Raw genomic sequence first — 24,082 nt, 5'->3', positions numbered from 1 at the left:
TTCACATCCAGCTTGATAAATGTGTAGAGCATTTGAGCACTAAAAGGGCTTAACATTATTATTATTGGGTTTTTTTTGGATTTTATATGCTTATTATTCTTATTATTATTTACCAATTCTAGGAGGTAAAGGAAATGGTTATGGTGTAACAACATTAAGAAAAAATGTATACCTCTCCACATGTCTCTTCTGGGCTCAGTTTCTAAAGCTACTCTGACCTCTAAGCCATATGGCATGAATTAATATGATGAGGCTTACATATATCATCTGGCCGTCTTCTCTCTCCTCTCTGTGTGAGACAGGCCGGGGCAGACATGCAAGATATTCTGAGCTCTACCAAACAGCTGTTTGCAGACATCATTGGGAATCCTTGAAGAAAGAAAAAAAATCCAACCTATGATTCAGTACAAGCAAGCTGAGAATGCAACAGAGGTTTTATAGTGTGAGTAACTGTGTAATGCTGGTGTGCATATTGCACTCTGTATAGAACACCACTGTAATCACAAACACAGCTGGATCATGTCAAGCAGGCAAACAGCGGTTTGGCAACCAATTATCGAATGACCGGAATTAGATGTTATGTTTCAGTTACTTTGCATACACATATTGAGTTACATCACTAGTGCACAGCCACTTGCTTAATCTTCAACAAAACCTTTAAAATACTCTGTGATTGGAGCTGATTAGTGTAAGACAGTTTAGTTCATTGAGTTCACTCTGACCTCTACTTGACCCGTGCATTAGATCAGGGGTGCTGAACTCCAGTCCCAGTGATTTCCCTGCTCAACCGTAACCTACTAACCCCGTCATTAAACCCGGTCAAATCAAAAACCTCAGGTGTGAGCAGGGAAATCAAACTGACTAGGACCCCATCCCTCCAATATGTGTGTGTGTGTTTGTTTGAGAGAGAGAGAGAGGTGGGTCTACACTGCTTTCCTGAGTTATTGACAGTGACACCGGCAGACTTTAACCTGGATCTTCACTCCCTCATCTACTCTCAACATCACACATCATCATGCTAAAAGCCTCAGGCAGTGTGTGCACCATACATAAAGTGCATTAAACTGTCTATCTGAAGATGGTTGATATATCACCTGGACTTTTCTGTGTGTATGAGTGTGTGTGTGTGTGTGTGTGTATGTATGTGTGTGAGCTTTTGTTATTTTAACATAGGTGCTGTTATCCTAATTATGTTAATTATCACAGTATATGAAACTGTTTGAACTGCTTTAGGTTTACACCGAGATGCCACATGTGTTACTGCACCTCCATTTGATCATCTTCATTATTATTTCCCATCTAAAGCCTCTAAAATGCTGCAGAACTTCCCACTGTTGTTTGGGGAAAGTTTAAGCCTGTGCATTCCTGAATCTCCTGTGTCATTCTGCCTAGTACTTTTTTTCCATGCTGTAGTTTGTTTATCTGTTTGTTACTTTGCTGTTAGGCTTATTGTGAGTGTTCCTGTGGTTGTTTTCCATCTCATTTATGTTTCCCTATTACAATCACTGTGCGCTTATGTCTCACTTTACATTTGTCTCCACTGTCATCTGTAGATATTACACACTTCAAGAATGCATGGCTCGATCCACCCTGAAATGTTTTATTCCTCTTATACCACAGCAATTATAATTTTTTTATTCATTAAACTACACATGATACTTTTGATCAGTTTATAGTTATGTTTAATGTTGTGGAAATTCCACAAGTTAGTTCCTGTTATCACTTACGTTATAGCAGTTTTAAGAGGCTCCCTCTCCTGCCTCCCTTTTTTTCTCTCCTGCAAAACCTGAAGACTTTCCCATGTTCTAAAACTTACTGACTGTTACCAAACACTTACACCAGAGAGTCTTTCGATAAAGTGGAAAAGTAAACAACTAAACCATTGCAGTTTGATCGTACACATGAGAACAATTTAACATTACTTGGAAGATCAAAAACATGGCCAGAAGCCTGATTCTTGTGGCTAGTTAAAACCTGTGGCAAGTGAATAACCACTAAGGAAAAGTGCAGTGCTTTGCAAAAATGTAAACAGCAGTGTAAGTCAGCCACAAGTCAATGCCCACAGTAGTGCTAATTGCTTATTCATAATATCTTAATTGTTTTTCTATTGAGTTGGACTCAAAATCCAGATGGACTATCTCTGCCATTGCAGATCTTGAAACAGATTTCATAGATGCAAGCTAATGTGAGTAGCTACTTAGTAGTAACCAATACTTATTGAATCATACAGTTTATAACCTCAAGATAAGTGTTGTGTGACTCAATGTAAATTTATGTAAAACTGCATAAACGTTTCATCTGGCTGCTGCTCACATGCATACTCAGTGACATCTTGACCTTTTAGAAGGCCTGGACTGATGATATTTTTCCTTATAAAATGGTCCCACCCACTGGAACTAAAAGCATAAATGTTGATCTCACTGTAATTTAGTAATTATGTTAATTCATTCATTCATCTTCAGTAATCGCTTAATCCTGGAATCCAGGGATACACTCTCTCCAGTTCATAACAGGCAACACACTCATTCACACACTCATTCACACCTAGGGGCATTTTATGGTTGCCAATCTATGTACCAGCATGTTGTTGGGAGGTGGAAGGAAACTGGGGGATGCAGAGGAAAACCACACAGATATGGGGAGAACAACTGGATCTTGGGTATCCTGGATCTGTGTTTCACCTCCTGAAGGTCCAACCACTGGATGAGCTAGCTTGGCTGTATCTGTGTAGACACCGCAGAAGAATTTTTGTGATTTTTCTTCTTGTCATTACAAGACAAGAGTTTACAAGAGTTCATTTTCAATTAAGCTTTGATATAAAATGATTAAAAGATTGAAAATAAGTATACTGATTCTGTGAAATAAAAAATAAGCTATAACAAAAGCCCCAAGCCTCAAGGGCTAACCTCTGGTCACAACCTAGATATGTGTATACACACACTTGCAAGTTCTGCCCGTATTTTCCTTCCTCTCTCTTAATTTTAGAATAGTGGCATTAATGGAAAAATGCCTGAAGGTATCATCTCCTGCAGCACTCATACTAGCTCTATGTCCCTAAGAATGGAAAAGATTTCCATCCAATGGCCTGAGAGCAGAAAGGAGTGTGTTTCTAAATGTTTCTCAAAATGTTTTGAGTGTACACGCGCGCACACACATGCACACACACTTACACACACATGCACATGTGTTATGCCAATCCGCCTCCATCCACTCATAACCAGAACCCCCGGCTCCATCGCAGTAATCGGCATCAGCCGTTGCCATGGCCACTGGTGAACGTTCCGGAGGTTGCCAGAGCAACTCATTGGGAGTCACACTGCGTCCGTCGTCACCTGGCAGATTTTGACAGAGAAAAAAAGCAGGAAAAGAAAAAAATCTAGTTCAGAAATATGGAAAAGAATTAATAGTAAGAGCTTGAGATAGAAGGCACAGTCCCGTGTAGTGGCACATATCATAAAAATTAATACCCTCTCCAAAATAAATAAATAAAATAAAAAATATCAACAGTCGAAGATACAAATGTATACTATTAAATAAATAGAGATAAATGTGGGCATCTCATATCACACTTGTTTTAAGTATGCTTGCTCCATGAGATTTTAAAAAATGTCATTCCTTGACTCCATCCTTCCTCCCTCTTAATTCACTTTCTCTTCATATTTCCATTCGTTTTCTCACCCACATCGAGCCTCTCTCTGTCCATACACCAAATATCCTGCTTCTTTTTTCTTTTTATCATATGTTTCTGACACGGTACTGTTTTGTGTCGCTCCTTCTCAGACAAATATTCCTCATCTACTTTTTGTGCTCTGATAGATATGGACAGATTGAAGAGAAAAAAGAGAACATCTAAACCATTTGCATGCAGACACACTCTTTCTCATGTCACTCATATCTCTAGGGATGATAGTTAGTGTCCTACAGGTGTTCTTGTCTCTTGTTTAAAATGCAGATTTTCTTTCTTTCACTCTCTCTCTCTCTCTCTCTCTCTGCCCCTTGGTGCAGAGAGTCTGTCTGTCACAGGGAGTCTGTTCAGGTAGAAGCTTTTTTCACTATCATTCTTTACTTTATAATTGGCCCATTAGTGGCATGATACACGGCACAAAGTCGGCTCATTGTGACCTTGCATGCATGTGAAAGAAGGTTCATGCTAAAAAAGCACATGAATATCAGGCGTGTGATGAAAATGCCATGAGGACATTGAGTGAGAGAGAAAGATTGAAGGCAGATGCTGCCATTTTGTGCGAGCGCCTCATCAAACGAGCTGCCGCTCAACGCAGCACAAGGAAGCGTGAGACGAGCGAGTGTTTCCATGGCAATCGCATCGACTTTTTTATTCCACGCTTTCGTCTTTGGAGCCACCAGAGTTCCCTCTGTTCGGCATCACACATATACAAGCTCACAAATAAATCAATACAGAACCCTCACATTCAGCATGCAGATAATAAATAACGTATAAATCAGAGATGCACCTCGGCACTTAGTAGGGCAAAGTAAAGGTGTGCGGCTGCATTCAGGTTTTTTTTTCTTTACCAGTATTCCAGGTTCAAGTTCAAAAACAGTTGTCAGTCCACAAGTAGGGACAATTCAGTTAGAGAATAGCTAGATCTATAGATAAATATACTGTATGTTCTCTCACCTGCCAGCTTATTAGCTCTGTATGCATTGTAGAAACACTCTCTACCTATTTCCTCATGCTGTTATAGAAAAATAACCAACAATGGGGTGGTGTATTATGGCCTGATGTGAAGTGGAGTTACTGTTACCCCAAAGTTGCATGTCCCAAAGTCTTTTATTCCTCTTATACCACAGTAATTTGCCTTTTATTTGTTTATTTTTGAACGACATGTCATACTAAAATGTATGTTTATAGCCACCTGAAATGTTGTGGAATGAAATGTCCACAAAACAAGTTAGTTTCTATTCTCACTTACATTATAGCAACTCTGTGTTCCCTCACCAGCTTACCTTTTTTCTCTCTAATGAAATTACTGACAAAAAAATGCAGCTTATAGGAACAGCCTTACTTCTTGACTGTTGCAGAAAGCTGACATTGGAGACTCCTTCCAAAAATGCAAAATAACATTCTCCTCACAGAAAAGTTATATGTGGATACTAAACAAGTCCCTGTATTAGAACGAGAGCATTAATATAAATCTGTGATTTGCCTTGCAGCTGGAACAACTGTCAGAGCTGCTGTAATAGAAAAGAAATCAACACCTTCTGACCAATCAGAATCAAGAATTTGACAGTGCTGTAGTATAAAGGTATATAATTGCTGACTGTAGCCCATATGCATAATCTATCCATTAATAGACATAATGATCAGATATTATTTGGGTTGTTAGGCATATACATTATCATCCCTAATGGCTTTAGTCAATAAAAACAAAGCTTTTAATTTTCCTAATGAAGAATGGCACAACATTGTTTGAAAAATATAACTATAACAAATGTCTATAACTTAACAAATGTCTATAACACAGTGAGTTGGAGTGGGTCGGGAAAGGTTGACTCAGGCCATTTTGGACTGGACTATAGGAGACTTGCCTGTAGTATATACAGTATATATACCTCCCTCTCTGACTCTTTCTCTGATAAATTAACAAAGATGTCAGAAGGATGTCACTGTCTGCCCTGAGTCTCATCTGACCTCATCCAAAGTCCCTTGACATAGGACAGAACCCGAATTCTTGCCTGGCTCCCTTTGTCCCTCCCTCCCTCTCTCCTGGCCTATATTTCATATTTAATCTGGTCAAAGAGAAAGGATTTCTTGTCTTACTCCCCCAGTAATTCTGTCAAGACAGATGGTGCCTGTGTGACCCAGATTGGTAGTGCAGACTCCAGACAAGCGGCCGCAGTGAAAGGGGAAAATCCTGCACAAGTCCGAGTCCCACTGGGCAGGTTTCACTGAGCCAAAACATATATAAGACAAATAACACACGCTGCCAAGCAAGAGGGACAAAGCTAAATAAGCAATAGCTGCGCCGTAGGCCGGGGGGGGGCCATAGGAGTGATATTATATATTAAACGCTTGATTCTGATTAAAGCTATATATATATCTGAATAGTTGGAAGTGAACTCTATATGGAAAGGTAAGCTCTCTGTTTCCCTCTCTGTCTCTTTCACCATGTTTTCATGGCTGAGTGATTTTTTTTTAGCTCCTAGCAACAGGGGTTCATTCACCATTAATGCACCAATGGGATATGGACAAATACATGATAAATGTAATTGACTTTCTTAATCATCCCTACTATAGATTGATATTTGTGGTTCTTTATGTATATGTATGTGTGTGTGAATTTATAAAAGCTGGTCATTATTGATTGCAGATAATGGATAGTCAAGGAAGTAAATGCTAGCCCTTGTCATGCGAGACAGAACCAATCACTCCGCCGTGTATTTGTAATAAGCTAATCCATTCCAGAGAGATCGTTTGCCAGGTCACTCAATCCACTCCATCTTCACTGTGCACATTTAAATGCTGTATTAGGATGTGTTTGCAAATTGCCTTATAGACCTAATAAATTACACAAATAATAACATAAAACATAAAAATTTAATATTAGGCAAAAACGTAACCAACCAACAGTGATTCTTTCTTTTGGTGGCCACAAGCCGCTTTCCAATTTGGAGGCATCTGCTTTAGGAGCCACATTCTTCAAAGTTAAGTATTTAGTTTCCAAAAAAAAAAAAAAAAGGCAGTTTTGCATTGGCCAAAGCCAAAACTTGTTATTCTGGACAAGAGTTCCACAGAAATTTCAAGTATAATTGCATTGCTCATCTTTTATCAGTGCCCATTTTAGTGTTTAAAGAAGTCGTCCCTTCCTTCAAATGGACTTGTGTGGTTTATGTGGCTAGTTTATGTGGCTAACATGCTTGCTAATCATGAAGGCTAACTTACCAGTCAGTCTTAGTTAGCTAACTAGCTAATATTAAATGGTTAGGTTGTGTTCAGCACCAGAATGATAAAGTACTTTAGCTGCCAACTTTTGCCTTTGGCAGTCATCACATTCTGGACATTTATTATTCATTCACTATTTTATTGACATACCTGAGGAAGAATCTTGGACAAGTTACAACTAATCATTTGGTGCTGAATATAATAAGACTAGAGTTATCTGAATAACATAGTTAGCTAGCCATTCCTTGCTAGTTGATTGCCTTACCTTAGGATTTTATCATTCTAGTGCTGAGCACTACTAGACCTGAATAACATAGCTAGCTAGATAGATAACCATAGCTGACTAGAAAATTAACAAACTGCAGGTTATTTTGAATGAAGGAACAATTTCTTTCAATCTGTGAATACGAATATGGACTCAACTAAGAAACATGCAATTCGGCTTCATTTGAAACTTTTATGGTCAGCTGAACAGAATTATGAGATATGACAAATATGACTAAAATAATGAAGGACAGAAGGAAGCTCTCCTCTGAGTGGGATAAGTTTCACGTACCTTGTAAATTTATTGTAATGTACTGGCAGCAAAATTGTAAGGTAAAATGAATAACAGTGAAAGAATCACTGCCTCATTGTCCTGAATATGATAGAGAAGACAAATACAAGAAGTTATATGGGTTATCTATTTAAAATATTATGTTAGCTAGCAAACTTTAGCTAACTAGCTAGGCTAATATTATACAGTTTTCATAGGTGATTGAGTGACCAATGATTAAAAATATGTTTGCTATTTGACAGATATAAACTGACGTTCCATTGATTTCCAGATGATGTACAATCATGGGGTAGCTCACTGCCCCATTTAGCTTCCACTGAGTTATTATTTCACTTTGCGTTCAAAAATAGGAATTGCAACAAGAGCTAATGGGGAGCCATTGGGTCAGGAATCACATTGCCCCATGCTTGCTCTATGAACATTTTCAGTGGAGGAGGAGCAGTGGACAGGATAGTAAATGACAGGTTGACATGGTTGCAGGTTTTACACTAGACCTGGACTAGTTTAAAAATAACTGCAGCTTCCAAGATGTTGTTTTAGAGCAAATGATGTGCATTAAGTCTAATACATTTCCACAAACAAAGGCAAAGTATAAGTGCAGACAGTGTGTCTATGATGTACTGAACCATTTCTTTTGTAAGATATATTACAAAGATTCCAGGAGAGGGAAAGGGAGATTATGGAGTGGATAATATCTGCACATTAGAAATGCGTGTGCACCACGGTGAACTTGTTTCCCACAGAAAAGGCTGAAAAAAGAGCATTGGGGTCTAGTGTCAGGTCTTCAGTGTGCTTCAGTTAAAACGTATTGTAAGGTAATAATATTATTATTATTACTGTATTATTACCATATAGTCAGAACAACGTTGCTGGTGCTATACAGTAAGGTGCTTTGATACAGTATAATCTTTTCCCTGAATACAAGGTGAGCTACAGTATTAAACTGTAAAACACATTTAATGCTGCCCAAAATTGCTGCCTTCCTAGAGAGCTGTCTTCTGATTAAAATACAATGTCTCTTACTCAGGGCCTGGGATGAAGTGATAAAGGTTAGTGAGTATGGGCAGCGCTGAATATATGCGAACAAAGCTCAACGTGAAATCTGCACACACACGCCAACGCACACAATCAGTCTCTCATCATCATCCCTTATGGCTCAGTTCTCCTCCACTTGACATTGCGCTGCTCTCATCCTCTTTCCTCAAGTGTTTGATTCATATTTATTAATACTTTATGGCATAAATAAAGGATTGTGTGATCTAGCCTGAAAACTGTCCTACTCCCTGTGTCTTCATGCCTCCATCTGTCGACATGGTTCCTTCACCACCACCATCTTTCTGCTCTGTGCATTTTCCTGCATCCTCTGTTAGCACATCTGCTTTTCCTTCCTTCTCACAATTCCTAGCTGTGTTTTGGGAGTGTGTATGTGTGTGCGGTGTGTGTTTAACAGAGACGCAAGGCCATGTAGGAGGCCCTAATCACAGGGGTGCGTCTATCGCCTAATTACCATGATTTAGCGCCATCACTGCCACGCAGCGTCACTCTCCATGCCACACAGGCCTGGCAGGGGAAAACAGCTTTAACTGCCCACGCTACTTCCACAAGCTTTCCAGAGATCCAAAGGTAAATCATTCTTGCTCAAATGTATCACACAAATTGAAGAAATAAGCCTAGACTATAGTTTCCTAGAAGTTATTATAATTATAACAGCTCTGAAGGACACAATGAAAAAATGCTAGAGATGAAAAGAAAGCAATTTTCGAACGATATTGACGGAACACAGATCAAGAAGCATAGGATAGATGAAAGAGTGTAGTCAGAGGGAAGCGGAGGCCCACAACATGACCTGTAATTGAGCAGGGAGGCATAAGACCCAGAGAGCATCTGCCCTCTAATTACAGCAAAGAGAGGTGTGCACAGCCTAAAGCATCCAATATAGATAGAAAGAGGGGCAGGTGGTGTTTGTGTAACATCCTTCCATCAGAACATTACAGAAGCAGTGAATGAAATCCCTGATTGCATCTGAGCGAGACAGATTTGCCATGGCCACTTTGCTGTGAATCCTAATTTTGAAATCCAAAAATTGTGAATTGTGTATTTCTGTTAACAACAGTTACATCAAATGATCTGAAAAATTATAGCACACATTCATGGAGAAACCTGAACACACACACACACACACACACACAGCTAGAAAGGTCCATCCCAATAAAGTCCCAATAAAGTAATGCAGGTCTGCATTACCTGAAGGATGTTAAAAAAGACTGTCCTCTTGGAAAAAAGGTAATAAACTGTACCTTTGTTTGTTGCTGGGGTGGTACCTTTATCTTGTGTACCTTTAATATGTATCTTTCACCTGGAAATGTAGACATAGTGTAGACCTTTACAAAAGACTGAAGGTACATAATTGGTCCTTAATTACCTTTTAGATTAAAGCCTTAAAGGTACTTTCTAAGTAAACACTAAAGGCAAAAAATGGTACAGTTTAGAACCTTTTTTTCCGAGACTGTACACATGTTTTGAGACAACACTGCAATAACAACTTTGGTCCTGTATCGTATATAAATGTTTCTGTAACACTTTATTTGAAGGGTACCTAGATTGGGTCTTTATAACACATTTATAAGCATTGTACTAATCTTTTATAAAGCAATGCTTAAGGTCTATATCAAAACTCATGAGGTGACAGTGATCTTTACATAAAAAGAGAGAGTAGAGAATAACCCTTAGTTATCATTTTGGGTAGACTGTTTAAGTATTATTACTGTAAATTTTTCATCTTCATGCCAAAGGGTATTCATTCGTTTTTACCATCAGAACATTCAGGAAGCTTTGATACTCCTTTATGAACAATCTATCCATCCCATTTATTCTGCTGACATATGGGCTTCTTAAAAAAAAATCATTCAGTGCTAATAATACAAAAATGTTTACCACTTCAGCTGGAGAACATGAAAGTAATTTCTTTAGCTGACCAACAGGCAAGGACCAGCTCTGGTCCTAGAGTAGCCTGTCCTGCACATTTGAGCATTTTCCCTGCTCTAACACCCACTGAGGAACTCAGGAAGAGCTGTTAATTAGCTGATAAATTGGATCAGGTGTGTTGGGAGCGAGAAAAACACTAATATGTGTAGTACTGGGGTACTCCAGGACCACGCTTGAGTACCTGTGGGCTGACCTATGGGCTTCTGAAATAAATTAAGTCGTATTGTAATGGTGTTGGGCAGCACAGTGGCATAAAGATGGTTGCCATCTCACAGCTCCAGGGTCCCTGGTTCAGTGTGTGAATGTGTGTGTGCATGGTACCCTGCGATGGACTGGTGTCTCATTCAGGGTGTATTCCCATCTCACGCCCATTGCTCATGTCCATATCCATCACAACCCTGAACAGGATGAAATGCTTACTGAAAATAGATGAATGAATGATTGAAAGGGTGCTACGTAATAGTTTTTCTTTTTACTGTATATGGAAATGAGCAACAAATTGAAATTCTAATATTCTCTATGAAGTAAATACACTCCCCAGAAGTTTTTGCTGATGGATAGATACTACTGGGAAAAATTGTCAAAGCTTTAGGAATTTACTGTTAGTTAAGACAAGCTAATAACAGTGATAGGACTCAAAAGTCACATAGTATACAAATTCTATAATATTATCTCACAGCTTTTGAATGATATTATCTCACAGAATTCCTTAATTTGTTATGAAGGTCAAATGTAGGCATCCTTCAAATAAACACAGTGTGACCATCATTTATATAGTAGCAGAAACACATAGCAAAATAATGTCCAGCAACACTTTATTTGGATTGGCATTATTTGGCTTTAGACAATCTACAAGCCATCTATAGACCATCATAAAGCAACCTAACTATAAACTAGCTTATAATTTTCCATGGATATATTTTCCCACCTATGCTCAGAACAATGTATCTGTAAAGGTAGGGGATGGGTTGTGTTTTATTGTACTATTAATTTTGTATAATAAAGATTAATTAATTAAAAAATAATAAAAAATAAAAGCAACCTAACAACTGACTCTTGAGACTGTGTCACAAAATGCACCAACAATGTCCACATTAAGTGATTTGGAAACTTGTAATAGGATCCAGAGTTTCTAGAGATGATCTACTAAATATTCCAGCAAGTGCTAGAAACTGGGACATATTAATAAACTGAAAGAAAAAGGGGACATATTAATAGTCTATAGAGTATGTATATACCATAAACCATCACCCTTCATTTTGGATTCTTCCCCATTTTTCTGCCCAGATTGTTCACCTGCCAATTCCCACCAGCCAGCCAGCTCTCCCCTATCATACGACAGCTAGCAACAGGGGAGAGTGAAGCCTAACACATGCTTCCTCTGAGTCACGTGAAGCCAGCCAACACATCTTTTCAAATTGCTGCTCTTGCTGCTTCACAGAGCAGTTCCCCACTCGGAGGAAAGCGTTATCTACCCTCTTCTGCATACATGAGCTCACAACATATCGTCAGGATTAAATAGTGTCTGTGTGATTGACAGGGGAGAGAGAGTATGTCATCCTTCCCACCCAGAGAGCACAGCCAATTTTGCTAGCTTGGCTCCTGGCCACGGATGGCAGTGGCATCATCAGGGTTCTAACTCACAGTCTCCTGATGATAGCGCAAACGGTTTTCTGCAACACTTGGGCGCTATTGCATCTGCTCTTTAGTAATAATCCAATTTCCCCCCATTTTTTCCACATTTCTGCTATCTAGGCAGGTTTTGTGTGCAAGTTCCAAATCTGTATGTGAACTAATGGACAGAAACACCACCGCTGAGGTCACATGACCCTCATTTTCTCAGCCATTCCAACCTGCTCCATATCTTCAGTACCAAACACACTAATCTGACAGACTTCCATCCTGATACTGACACCCCAAGTCAAGTACACACATATGAATGGCTCAATTATGGTTACTGTTGGTGTTTGAAAGCAATAATCACCCCACTGAATCATGTGCCGAGGAGCAGTCAATAAACTGAAGGATTTTCTGTGTCAATCTACAACACAGCCGTGAAAAACAAGAAGCCGGGTGCCAGCTGAACAGAGTTCTTAGTGAGAATTAAAGGGCCTACTTGGCTCAGGCCAGCCTCTCCATTTGGGTAATTGGGACGTTGCTTTGACTGCCTGCGGCATTGACGTCGGTCCAAAGAACGACCCCTCCACTCATCCACTCATCCACTCGCCTCTGTTCTAGGAAATAAACTGGGACATGTCAAATCATTTTAATGTTGTATAACATAAGAACCACACTTTTATTTCCAGTAACCCACAAAAAAAAACCCACTGGCTCATGTTTTATAAAATGCTCCAAATGGGCTGATAGATGTCTCTGTGATTAAAAGACAAAAAAAAAAAAGCTTCAAACAAAATCCTTAAGAATGTTCATCAGTGATCAGCAAGAAGCTCCTCTTTTCCCCTGTGACAAAAAAGTCCCACAGTGAGGACAGATGCTCCTCAAAATAAAGTCTTCAAAAGAAAAGAGACGATGCAGTGTTGACATTTTGACACATCGAGTTGTCTCCAATTGAGGTGTCTCAATGCCGCTGTGTCTGAACGCCTACGTCCCGTTTAATAAGCCAGTTAATAGGAAAGCACTTTGCACATCACTTCACCAGTTGCTCAGGGATTGGTACGTGTGTGTGTGTGTGTGTGTGTGTGTGTGTGCTGGAGAGAAATTGCATTATCATTCCTGAGCTACTACATCCATTTCTTCAGGGATTCAGCAGTCTTTGGAGGGACACTAATTTTACACACACATGCATGCAGACACACACACACATGCAGGTTTTTATGTCATTGCAAAGAACCTCAAGTCATGGACTTACAGCAAAAGGAGGATGATATGATTTATATCATGGAGACCAAGGATAGGAATGTCTGACACTTTTGACCTTGTGGGGACATTTGGCTGGTCGTCTTTTTTTTTTTTTTTTTTTTTTTTACACAAACTGCTGCTTTTATTTAAAAAAAACTAAAACTAAAACAGCCAACATGTTTCCTTTTGCTTGCTGAGGGTAAGGTTTTGGTTAGATTTAGGTGTAGCATATAGTTTTTTTTTTTTTTTTTACCTGCATTAATATTTATGTCCTCACAAGGATAGTAAGACAACTGTGTGTGTGTGTGTCTGTAGCTTGTCAGTCTGTAACAGGCTCCGGTGTGCTTGTTAGCTGAAGATCTTCGGTGCTATTTGAAGAGGTTTAATGATGATCTGAGGCACTCTTTGAAAATCAGTGTGGGCTGAGCTTCTGTAACCTGATTTCAATCCAAAAAAAAAGAGGAAGCCTTTTGTGTTTCACTAATTAGTGAGAAAAAGAAAAAATAATTAGACACATTTGCAACACTTTGGAAAATCTGAGCTAAGAAAGAATTAACATAGAGACAAACACAAAGACAGTGAAACATTCAGATGCTGATATTAAGGAGGAAGATCAGTAATATGAACATATAGATGTGAGAATCGGAGAAATGGCTGATGGGAAGGAGGGGGGTGGGGTGAGGGGTTAGGGGGGTGAGTGAAAATATGGGGGTAGTACAGTTTCCTCATGAGTAAAGTGGTAGTCATGGATTTTCCCAGGAATGACAACTCGCACTTCATGAGCCTAATAGAATGCTGAGCGCTACTCCATGATGGAGAGAGAGAAAGAGAGAGAGAGAGAGAGAGAGAGAGAGAGACAAAATGGTGGACAGAGACGTAACAGACGTGGATGGAAAGATGAGGTGTGAAGAACCCCACACCAGGGTTCAGGGTTTTCAGGAGGAAATAGATGGAAATGATAAAAATAAGAGAAAGAAAATGGGCTGAAGAGGAGAGCAAAATGGAGGGGGTAAGAAAAAAAACCGAGAGACTGCATGATGGGGGTTTCCATGGTGATACTTCTTCTCCTCTCCCACGCGCATAGAGACTGTGGTTCGAACATTTCAACCACGTATCAGCATCCGCCATTTTCCTTCTCTTTTTCTTTCCTCATCTTTTCACGTGCAGGGTGAATAAATGGATAAATTAAAAAGCCGCTGATTAAATGCGCATGTGAAGACCCCCACATTCCCGACATGCCTTCTCTGACCCTTTTTGTCTCACGTATACATGCATGTCCCCTGACGATTTGTGTAATTCACATCAGACAAACTAACATGTCTAGAATACATGCGAACAAAAGCATGAATTCTTGAAATCTTAAAATTCATAAACCAAACCACAAACTCGTTTCAGCTTTCAAATGGAGACAGACTGGTCCCTCGCTCCTCTGGGGTCCACTCTGCCCAAACAGGCGAACGTGTGCTGCATCCTAAAGACCCTACACACACACACACACACACACACACACGTACACATGGACACACACTAATGCACACTGCAGACATACACGCAGCATGGAGAAGAGGAGTGGTCCTCCATAGACAGGGGCTTCAGCATCCATCATGCCAGAACGCCATGCCCACAATGCATCTGTGTATATAAGAGAAACAGCAGTGACAAATATAGCATGTTTATTGACATGCAAGCTCATAGCATGCATGTGGACGTGTTGGTGGACATGTTTTATGAGGAAACGTGACATGCATGAAAAAACAAGAGCCCAAATCTTCGCCTGGAAGCAAAAAAGGGTGGCGGCTGGCGTGGGGCGCAGTTTCTAAATCAGCACTGCCACCTGGTGCTCGCTTACAAAACTACCTGACACATCCTAGTTCCTGTTTAGGGTTAGAAATTGAAAAATACGGCAATATTTATTGTGTAATTTGAAAGTCAAAGTGGGAAAACTTGTACACCTGCTCATTAATGCAATTATCCAATCGGCCAATTATGTGGCAGCAGTGCAACGCATGAAACGATGCCACATAATTGGCTGATTGGATAATTGGATCAAGTGCTTCAGTTAATGTTCACATCAAACATTAGAATGGGATGAAAATGTGATCTCACTGATTTTGACCACGGCATGATTTCTGGTGCCAGACGGGCTGTGATCGTAGGATTTTCACACACAGCAGTCTCTAGAGTTTCTACAGAATGGTGAGAAAAGATGCAAAAAACATTGAGTGAGCAGCAGTTCTGCAGGTGGATGTGCCTTGTTGATGAGAGAGGTCAGACTGGGCCCGGGCTTACAGGATGGCTACAGTAACTAAAGTAACCACTTTTTACAACCATCATGAGCAGAAATGCATCTTAGATAACACAAAACCTTGAGGTGGATGGGCTACAACAGCAGAAGACCACATCAGGTTCCAGTCCTGTCAGCCAAGTACAGGTATCTGAGGCTACATTGAGCACAGACTCAACCAAACTAAACAGGTGAAGATTAGAAAAAGCATCACCTGGTCTTTTTCCAATCTTCAGCTGTCCAATTTACTTTGATCAGTACATGTATAATGACAATAAACTCAAAAAATTGAATCATTTTCAGCAGCTCTGACAGTAATCCTGACTATAATTTAAATCACAGGTTTACAGTAATGTGTTTGTTCTAATACATTATCATTTCTTTAGTAACAACTATAGTTTTTATAGTAACAACAAACCTGCACATGTTTGGTAGAGGCACTACATATTCTAAGGCTAAAAACGAATAAATTAAGAATGCATGGTTGATTTAATAAAGAAACACAATTACTCATTGTGGTGGTGACGCTTTCTGTGAGAAGATGTTTATTTAACATTTTTGGAAGGAGTCTCCCATGTCAGAGCTATGTCACAGCCAAAGGTAAAGCTCCTGTGCGTTTTCCTCCACAGGAGAGTCTTCAGGATGATGGATTCTCTTGCTTTCCAGTTTCTTGCTAAGATAACAAGCTGTGGGTTTATTCGCCTTAGTAACTTCAAGAGAGCGAAAAAGCCAGGCTGGTGCGGCAATGACTGTTTATAGCTGCTATAACATAAGTGATAACAGGAAGTAACTTGTTTTGCGGATGTTTCTCTACATTAAAATTAACTACAAATGGATAAAAAGTATTAGGTGTCATTGCAGTAGTTGGTAATTCTCCTAAAACAACATAACCCCAGGTGTTTTATTCCTTACTTAACTCTTTAATTTAACCAAACACGATGTTTGTGTGATTACTCCTAATTGGAATTTTTTTTTTTTAAATAGAGCAGTTTGTGCCTCGAGACACAGGAACTGATGAAACTAACACAATATCATTGTCTGTTCAGACATCATTACCACTTGGTATGGCTGAGAAACAGTACCTAGAGTTCAGGACAGCTCTGCTGGCTGGACATGATGGCTTTTTGTTTCTCTCTCATCTTCTGAACAAGTATGGCACTTTACTCAGGTCCCAGGCTGAAGAGACAGAGACATGAATCTCCTGCGTTCAGCTCAGCAGCAGCCGAATGACGAAAGTCTAATCAACATAAATTACAGCAGCACTATTGCTTTCCTCTCAGTCAGAGCCCTGGGGCTTCTGGAGCTTTCCATCAGACACATGATTCATCGTCACATATACACACGTCTCGTCCTGCATGACAATCACTCACACACTGACTAGGCCAGACTAGCACACCACAACTCTTAAATCACTGGTTGTTTACGATGCTAACAGAACAGGTGATGAGAGAGATACAGGAGTTTGCTAATAGGAGAAATGGGACTGGGCCCAGGATAGAGAAGTGTAGTATAGTAACAATAAACAGTAAATTGGACTGGTTGTGAGAGAAATGTTGGCTGTGTGCCTTACCATTAACTCTTGACTGGTGTAATCCATCTTCAGGCTCTGAGACGAGCAAATGGGAGTAGAAGCACTAGGATGCAAGTGAGAAAACGGTTTCAGCATTTCAACACTATCTCAGAAAGAGAGAGGAATGTATGGATTCTTGGATAAATGTTGAGTAAAGTCCTGAGCTCTGCTACAATAAGTTGATGGAAATGTCAATCACAGAAGGATATAATGGCGACGACAATACTGATGATGTAATACATTTTCAAATTGTTTCATAGAAAAGATATTCATTTCAAAACTACAATGTACAAAAAACGTACAATGTATTTTCAGTTAATGCCTTGTGCATGTAGTACATTGAATCATTAAAGCATAAATATGTTCATTTTGATTGTTTAAATATTGTTAGTACATCTTGTAACTCTGCATAAAAGAAGATATCTGTACAAAAACATTCAATAAATTCAATTATAGTTTGCTGGATTATCCCTAACACTCCTACAGATGTACAGATAGTACATAGGTTACTAATTACAGCTTAATAATTAATTAATGATTTATTGATAAATAAGTAGTGTGCAATCTTTGAAATAAATTTTACATAGAGGTAAAGTAAATTATTTATAATTTATAATTTAAATGATATTTAATAATAAAAGTAATATATCAGTATTTATTATTATGTATTGATTAAATAAATATTTAATTTATTTAGTTATATTATTTCAGATAAACTTGAATCTTTGCAAAGCAGGGAATCCCTGTAGACCTTTTAATTTTTTTACCCCAAATTTCTTAATATATTTATGAATTTTTACTGATATATTCAAAGATGTAGAAGGTTAGAGGATTTTGAAGCAATGTTTAATTACTACAGATTACTTGAATATAAATCATTTATTGCTTAATTATTGTTTGCAAAGCACAAAGGTTTAGATCTAGAATATAAAATAGAACATAGACATAAAAATATAATAGATTATAATAAAATATAATTGGTTTTCAACAGAAGATGTAGCACAGGGTGAAGCAGTTACATGCTGTTACCACTGGAGGGAGCTTTAGGCTTTAATTACACACAACAGCTCAGGTGGATGAGTGAGCACTGATGACATCTTAACACAATTAAGTAACACAAACCCACAACAAAAACACTCGTAAAAACAGCCTTCTCACTGCGAGCTGTAACAGCACTCATACAGTAATTGAAGACTCTGGATGTTGGTGACTATTCAGTGAGAATTACTCGACTGGAGACAAACCCACTTTGCAATGACAGCTGAAATAATGCCATTCATTTCACATAGATTAGCCCAGAAGCTAATGATTTACTTTTTGTTTACAGCTGGTTAACAAGCTTCTAGAAACCATGGGAAATTTATGACCCAGGATGATTTGAAATCCAATCTGAACAAACAGAGACCATAAATCTACTGATGTACCATAAATCTACTGATGCACCACCAGTTAATCTGATAATACCTTCACATTATTCATCACTGTGGTGGGCCAAGGAGAAAGTGACAGGCCCAGAGTGAAGCAGAAATCTGAATTTTTTACACACAGCCTGGGTTATATTTAGCTGATACACCTGCGGACTTAAGAGCTTATAGCACTGATTAGACATTACGTTCAATCTAGGTCCAATGACCCGTTTTACATTTTTCAGTTTTTCTACCTAATCCAATTCCTCTAAAAAATGCATAAACTTTTTTTTTTTTTTTTTTTTTTTTTTGGATAATTGAGGATTGAACAGTCCCTACTCAGTGAGTCTGTGCCCACTGCAGCCTCACATTCCTGCTCTTGGCTGACAGGAGTGGAACCTGATGGGGTCTTCTGCTGTTGTAGCCCATCTGCCTCAAGGTTCGACATGTTATGCATTCTAAAATGCTTTTCTGCTTACCTCGGTTGTAAACAGTGGTTATCTGAGTTACTGTAGCCTTCCTGTCAACTCACACCCGTCTGGTCATTCTACCACCTCTCTCATCAACTAGGCATTTCTGTCCGCAGAACTTCTGCTCACAGGATGTTTTTTATGTTTGCTTGTTTGTTTTTCACACCATTCTGTGTAAACTCTAGAGACTGTTGTGTGTCAGAAAATCCCAGGAGATCAGCAGTATCTGAAATACTCAAACCAACATCCAGGCCATGGTCAGAGTCACTGAGATCACACTTTCCCCCCATTCTTATGTTTGATGTGAACCTGAAGTTCTTGACCTGTATCTGCATGATTTTATGCTGCCACCTGATTGGCTGACTGAATACCTGCATGAATGAGAAGGTGTACATGTGTTCCTATTAAAGTGGAGAATCAGTGTATAGTACACTGTGCTACCGAGAAAGGAAGACTTGGGCACAACATTAGCACAGCAACGCAGATGGATTAAGGAAAAGAGGAAATGAATCTTTAATGATAGAATATAATGTGACGTTTTTGTTAGATGATAAACTACAGCATATTAAAAGGGCTCTGTGTTGTAATTTCAGTACAAAAGTTTATTATTTGCAGAAAAACCTAATGTCAGGAAAAACCCTGATTTGTCATAAATTTTGTCTTTTTTTCATGATTCAGCCACAATGACATGTGATGGGTTTTTACCGGCCGCTTCACCTACATGTATTCTGTCTGTTCTATTTCTGTCAAGTGTCCAGGGAAGAAAGTTTGCAAGACTTGCGATGGAAGTCTTGATGGACACCTGTTAAACACAACTTTTTTTTTTTTATAGACAAAGCAAAACGTATGAGATAAAAGGCTGCTGCAGGAATGAGAGGCTTTTCATTATGCATTATTGATTGCTACAAACATCCATGCACTTATTACTGATGGATCATTTCCTGTCCATACTTATTATTAAAGTCCTATAAATACCAGGACTGACTAGGTCATGAGTTTCACTGTTGGTGCTGTTATTCTCTCAGTGTGCGCTGAGCTTATGGTGCTTTGATGAAAGCTCCAGGCGAGCAGAGCCAGAGAGCTGTATTCTATTTTCATGACATGTTTTGTCCAGTATGCATATCAATTACCAGAACACAATAGCTCATTTTCAACTGAGTGACTGGAAGCAAGCCAGAGATGTCTGCTGTGTTTTGGCTGCCTGAGTTGTAAACGCCAAAAACGTATTAACACATTATCATTTCAAACTATCTATATACAGTCATTATAAGGTCATTAGAGTCACTCAGATCCTGTTTAGATCTACATTTAAAATCCATCTCAGGTAATCTGATCACAAGTAGACAGCTTTAAGTACAGATATGAACACAGTTAAATGAATCTCATAGACGAATTGTAATCCAAGCACTCAAATTACTTTTGAAAGCGATCAGAAACACATATAACCAGTGAACGTTTGTAGGGAATTTGCCACAATCAGGGTAAAAATGTGTCTCAACTGAATGTTTTGTTACTTAAAAAATAATGACTGAGTGAAAGTAAAAGCCATCACCCTTTGAATGACAGTAGAAAAGAAAGCTAAGCTATAGCTCATTACTCATTACAAAGAATTTTAAAAGGTAATGTTTTGGGCTTGTAAGTATACTCAAAAATTATGGACTGCCATTTGAAGCCAATATTAAATACATAAATAAAACACTATTAAAAATTAAGCACATCATCCCTTTAAAATTCTATTAAAAGTGTTTTTCTTTTTTCCATATACAGTAGAGGTAATCAAAGGAGACAGCATCTTAATCTGAGACATTGCTTACCTGGAGGATTAAATTTTTAATGGATAAAGGTATGAATTAAAAGTAAGCTGTAAGTGTAGCAGTGTGTTTAGTCAGCTTATCCTTCAATACATGGACACATTTTCCATTATTTAATAAAGTTAAAGACAAAACAAAATAATAAATTGCATGATAAAATAGCCTAAATTCCATGTGCATATACATTCCAGTGTCTGTTGAATTCCAACACTAGCACACCTCATTAGGTGATCATCTGAACCAAATTTAACGATGAAACTTATAAAAACCACTGCTGTGGTCATCATTATCCTCTTGCAATAGGGCCAGCTGGTTTGCAAAAACAGTGCTAATAGTACCGCAAAAGTATTTGGAATCTATTGACTATATCAAAGAAAAGTTTAGAATGAGGAAAGAAGAGTTTAATTCTGGCGTTATTGGCAGAGGGACACAGTGAGCGTCAGGTTGCTTCCATCCAATAAAATTTCAAAGATGGCAGTTCATAGGAACAAGGTCAAGCAGCAGACATTGGGGACAACAAAGCTACAGACTGGCAGAGGGTGAAAACGACTCTCCACTGACCGTGATGACCACCAACTCATTGGAATGTCAATCAAAAACTGTAGGATGACATCAAGTGACCTACAAAAAGACTGGGGTGGAGTGCGTGTCAAGGATGGTTTGAAACAGGCTCCTAGAGGCAGGCTGAAGTTGTGCAAAGCTAAAAAAAAAGCCATTCATCAATGAGAAGCAAAGAAGAGCCAGGCTGAGGTTTGCAAAAGACCATAAGGATTGGACGTAGAGGACTGGAGTAAGGTCATCTTCTCTGATGAGTCCAATTTTCAGCTTTTCCCAACACCTGGTCATGTAATGTTTAGACGGAAACCTGGAGAGGCCTACAAGCCTCTGGTGTAGGATCTGTGATGATCTGGGGGTGCTTCAGCAAGGCTGGATTTGGGCAGATTCATCTTTGTGAAGGACACATGAATCAGGCCACATACAAGGTTATCCTGGAAGAAAACTTACTTCCTTCTGCTCTAAGAATGTTCCCCAACTCTGAGGACTGGTTTTTCAAGCAGGACAATGCTCCATGCCACACAGCCAGGTCAGTCAAGGTGTGGATGGAGGACTACCAGATCAAGACCATGTAATGGCCATCCCAATCTCCAGACCTGAACCCCATTGAAAACCTCTGGAATGTGATCAAGAGGAAGATGGATGGCCATCAAACAAAGCTGAGCTGCTTGAATGTTTGCACCAGGAGTGGCACAAAGTCACCCAACAGCAATATGAAAGACAGATGGAGAGCATGCCAAGACGCATGAAAGCTGTGATTGAAAATCAGGGTTATTCTACCAAATATTGATTTCTGAACTCTTCCTAACTTAAAACATTAGTATTGTGCTGGATGTCATGCTATTTGTTAAGCAGCAGAATAATACCAAATAATTGTCTCTTTCATGTATGTTTCACTGCGATGAGTTGGCATCCGTCCAGGGTGTCCCCTGCCTTGTGCTCCGAGTCCCCTGGGATAGGGTCCAGGTTACGCCACGACCCTGTGTAGAATAAGTGGTACAGAAAATGGATGGATGGATGGATGTTTCTTCATATTACATTTGACAGCAAACAAAAAAAAGGGGGTCTGCTTCTTCAGTCTATTTTCTGTCCCTGGATTTTTTCCAGACTTAAAGGAAAGTGCTTGTGTTTAAATGTTGTAATATTTTTCTTTATTTTGTTGTGTGCACAGAGCCACTGTATTGTCCTCCATGTTGTCTTAGAGCACCAATGTTGCACCTCTCTGTATGTATACAGCATATGTGGATAGAATGACAATACAAATCTACTTGACTTGAAATACTTCTTATGCGCCTGTTCAAATACTCCAAATGCTCTGCCTTGATTAGCTGCTTTGTACGTGCTGAAGTACAGACATCATTAAAGCAGCAGGGTTGCTTACCGTGCCTTGATTATGTTTCAAAGTGCTAATTACAATCCATTGACACTTTGAGCGAGAGACGTGAAGCTGAGATGACGCTAGTGTATCACTAGCAGCGAATACAAAGTTTTCTGCAGTTTGCTCTTGTGTTTTTTTTTTCTAGTGGAGTAACTGAAGCTGCTCAAATGGAGTTTAGAGTGATTAAATGCTTTTGTCCATTATATTTCCAAAGTCTAAGGATTATTATGCAGTAACTCCATGGCAACACAATGCAAAAAGAGTAAGGAGAGAAGGTGTTAAACCTTCCATGGTACTCAGACAAAAGCATCTTAACCCTATGTTCAGTTCAGTTCAGTTCAAAATAATACAATTTTTACTTTTAGGTAAAAATAATGTTATAATTGTACTTAAAAGTGGACCAATGGTAAAAATTATTTTTAAGTATGTGCTTGGTTCACATCATATCTGTATAACAGAGATTATGTTCAGGGTAGGGGCTGAATGACTTAGTTTTACTAGTCAACCAGTAATTCAAAAAGTAGTCAATTATTTGTCTTTCTGCATAGTTAAAGCAAAAACCTGGTTTTAGGCTGTATTATTTTTGTAATTCAATTCTGATAAACCACAGCAAAGCAAACACATCAAACCACACTTCATTTAGCAGCCATGCAGGCTCTTTCCAGCTTCAATACTTTTTAAGATACACTGTTAACAAAGAAAATAACTAAAGAGTGCAATAAATGTGAAAAATAATCAATATACATATCATATTACATTATTTAATGAAGTCCCACTTCTTAAAATGCACTCGTGGATGTCGTGGCAGTTCAGCTGAACTTGTTGATTCTAGAACTGAGAGCAAGCAGCATGGAAGCTCATGTCCATCAACAGAGCCCTCCTTATAGGTCAATGACTGCTCATCCTTGGATGGGGGAGGTCTCGAGGAGTTTCTAGAAGGTTGATAATGACCCAGGTGTTGAAGTAGTCACAGTAGCATTCAGATCAGCCACTCTATATTAGCAGAGTGGGACTGGACAATGACGTGCAACCTGCAGCACAGCACATTGCTGGTCTTGATGGAATTCACACCACCGTGGTACAATGACTTTATTTTAATTTGTTTAAGCTTTAAAGGATGACAAAAATAACTGTGCAAGAAATTCCTTTAGGAATGGCTAAGAGGAGGTTTAAAACAAACCTGTGCACACCTCTCCATTTCATACAAATGATGTGAAAGTGACAACATTCCTTTCAAACAAAAGACATTAAAAAAAGGCTTTTTTAATGTCTTACAGAATGTGCATTTGACTTTAAAATTGACT

The 24,082-nt window shown here is 38.9% G+C and overlaps 1 long non-coding RNA gene across 1 annotated transcript; it reads right to left on the bottom strand.

The window, feature by feature from the left end:
- Positions 1-256: 256 nt before the first annotated feature.
- LOC113543713 (uncharacterized) lies at positions 257-3,609 on the bottom strand. The gene is made up of 3 exons (XR_003404440.3): positions 3,171-3,609; positions 2,578-2,723; positions 257-369 (listed from the first exon to the last, which is right to left on the bottom strand). It is a non-coding gene; the product is annotated as an uncharacterized LOC113543713 (long non-coding RNA).
- Between the last annotated feature and the right edge of the window lie 20,473 nt (positions 3,610-24,082).

Source organism: Pangasianodon hypophthalmus, chromosome 29 (genome assembly GCF_027358585.1).
Source record: "Pangasianodon hypophthalmus isolate fPanHyp1 chromosome 29, fPanHyp1.pri, whole genome shotgun sequence".
In the NCBI taxonomy this organism is placed as follows: Eukaryota; Metazoa; Chordata; class Actinopteri; order Siluriformes; family Pangasiidae; genus Pangasianodon; species Pangasianodon hypophthalmus.
This window is presented reverse-complemented; position numbering and strand designations above follow the sequence as displayed.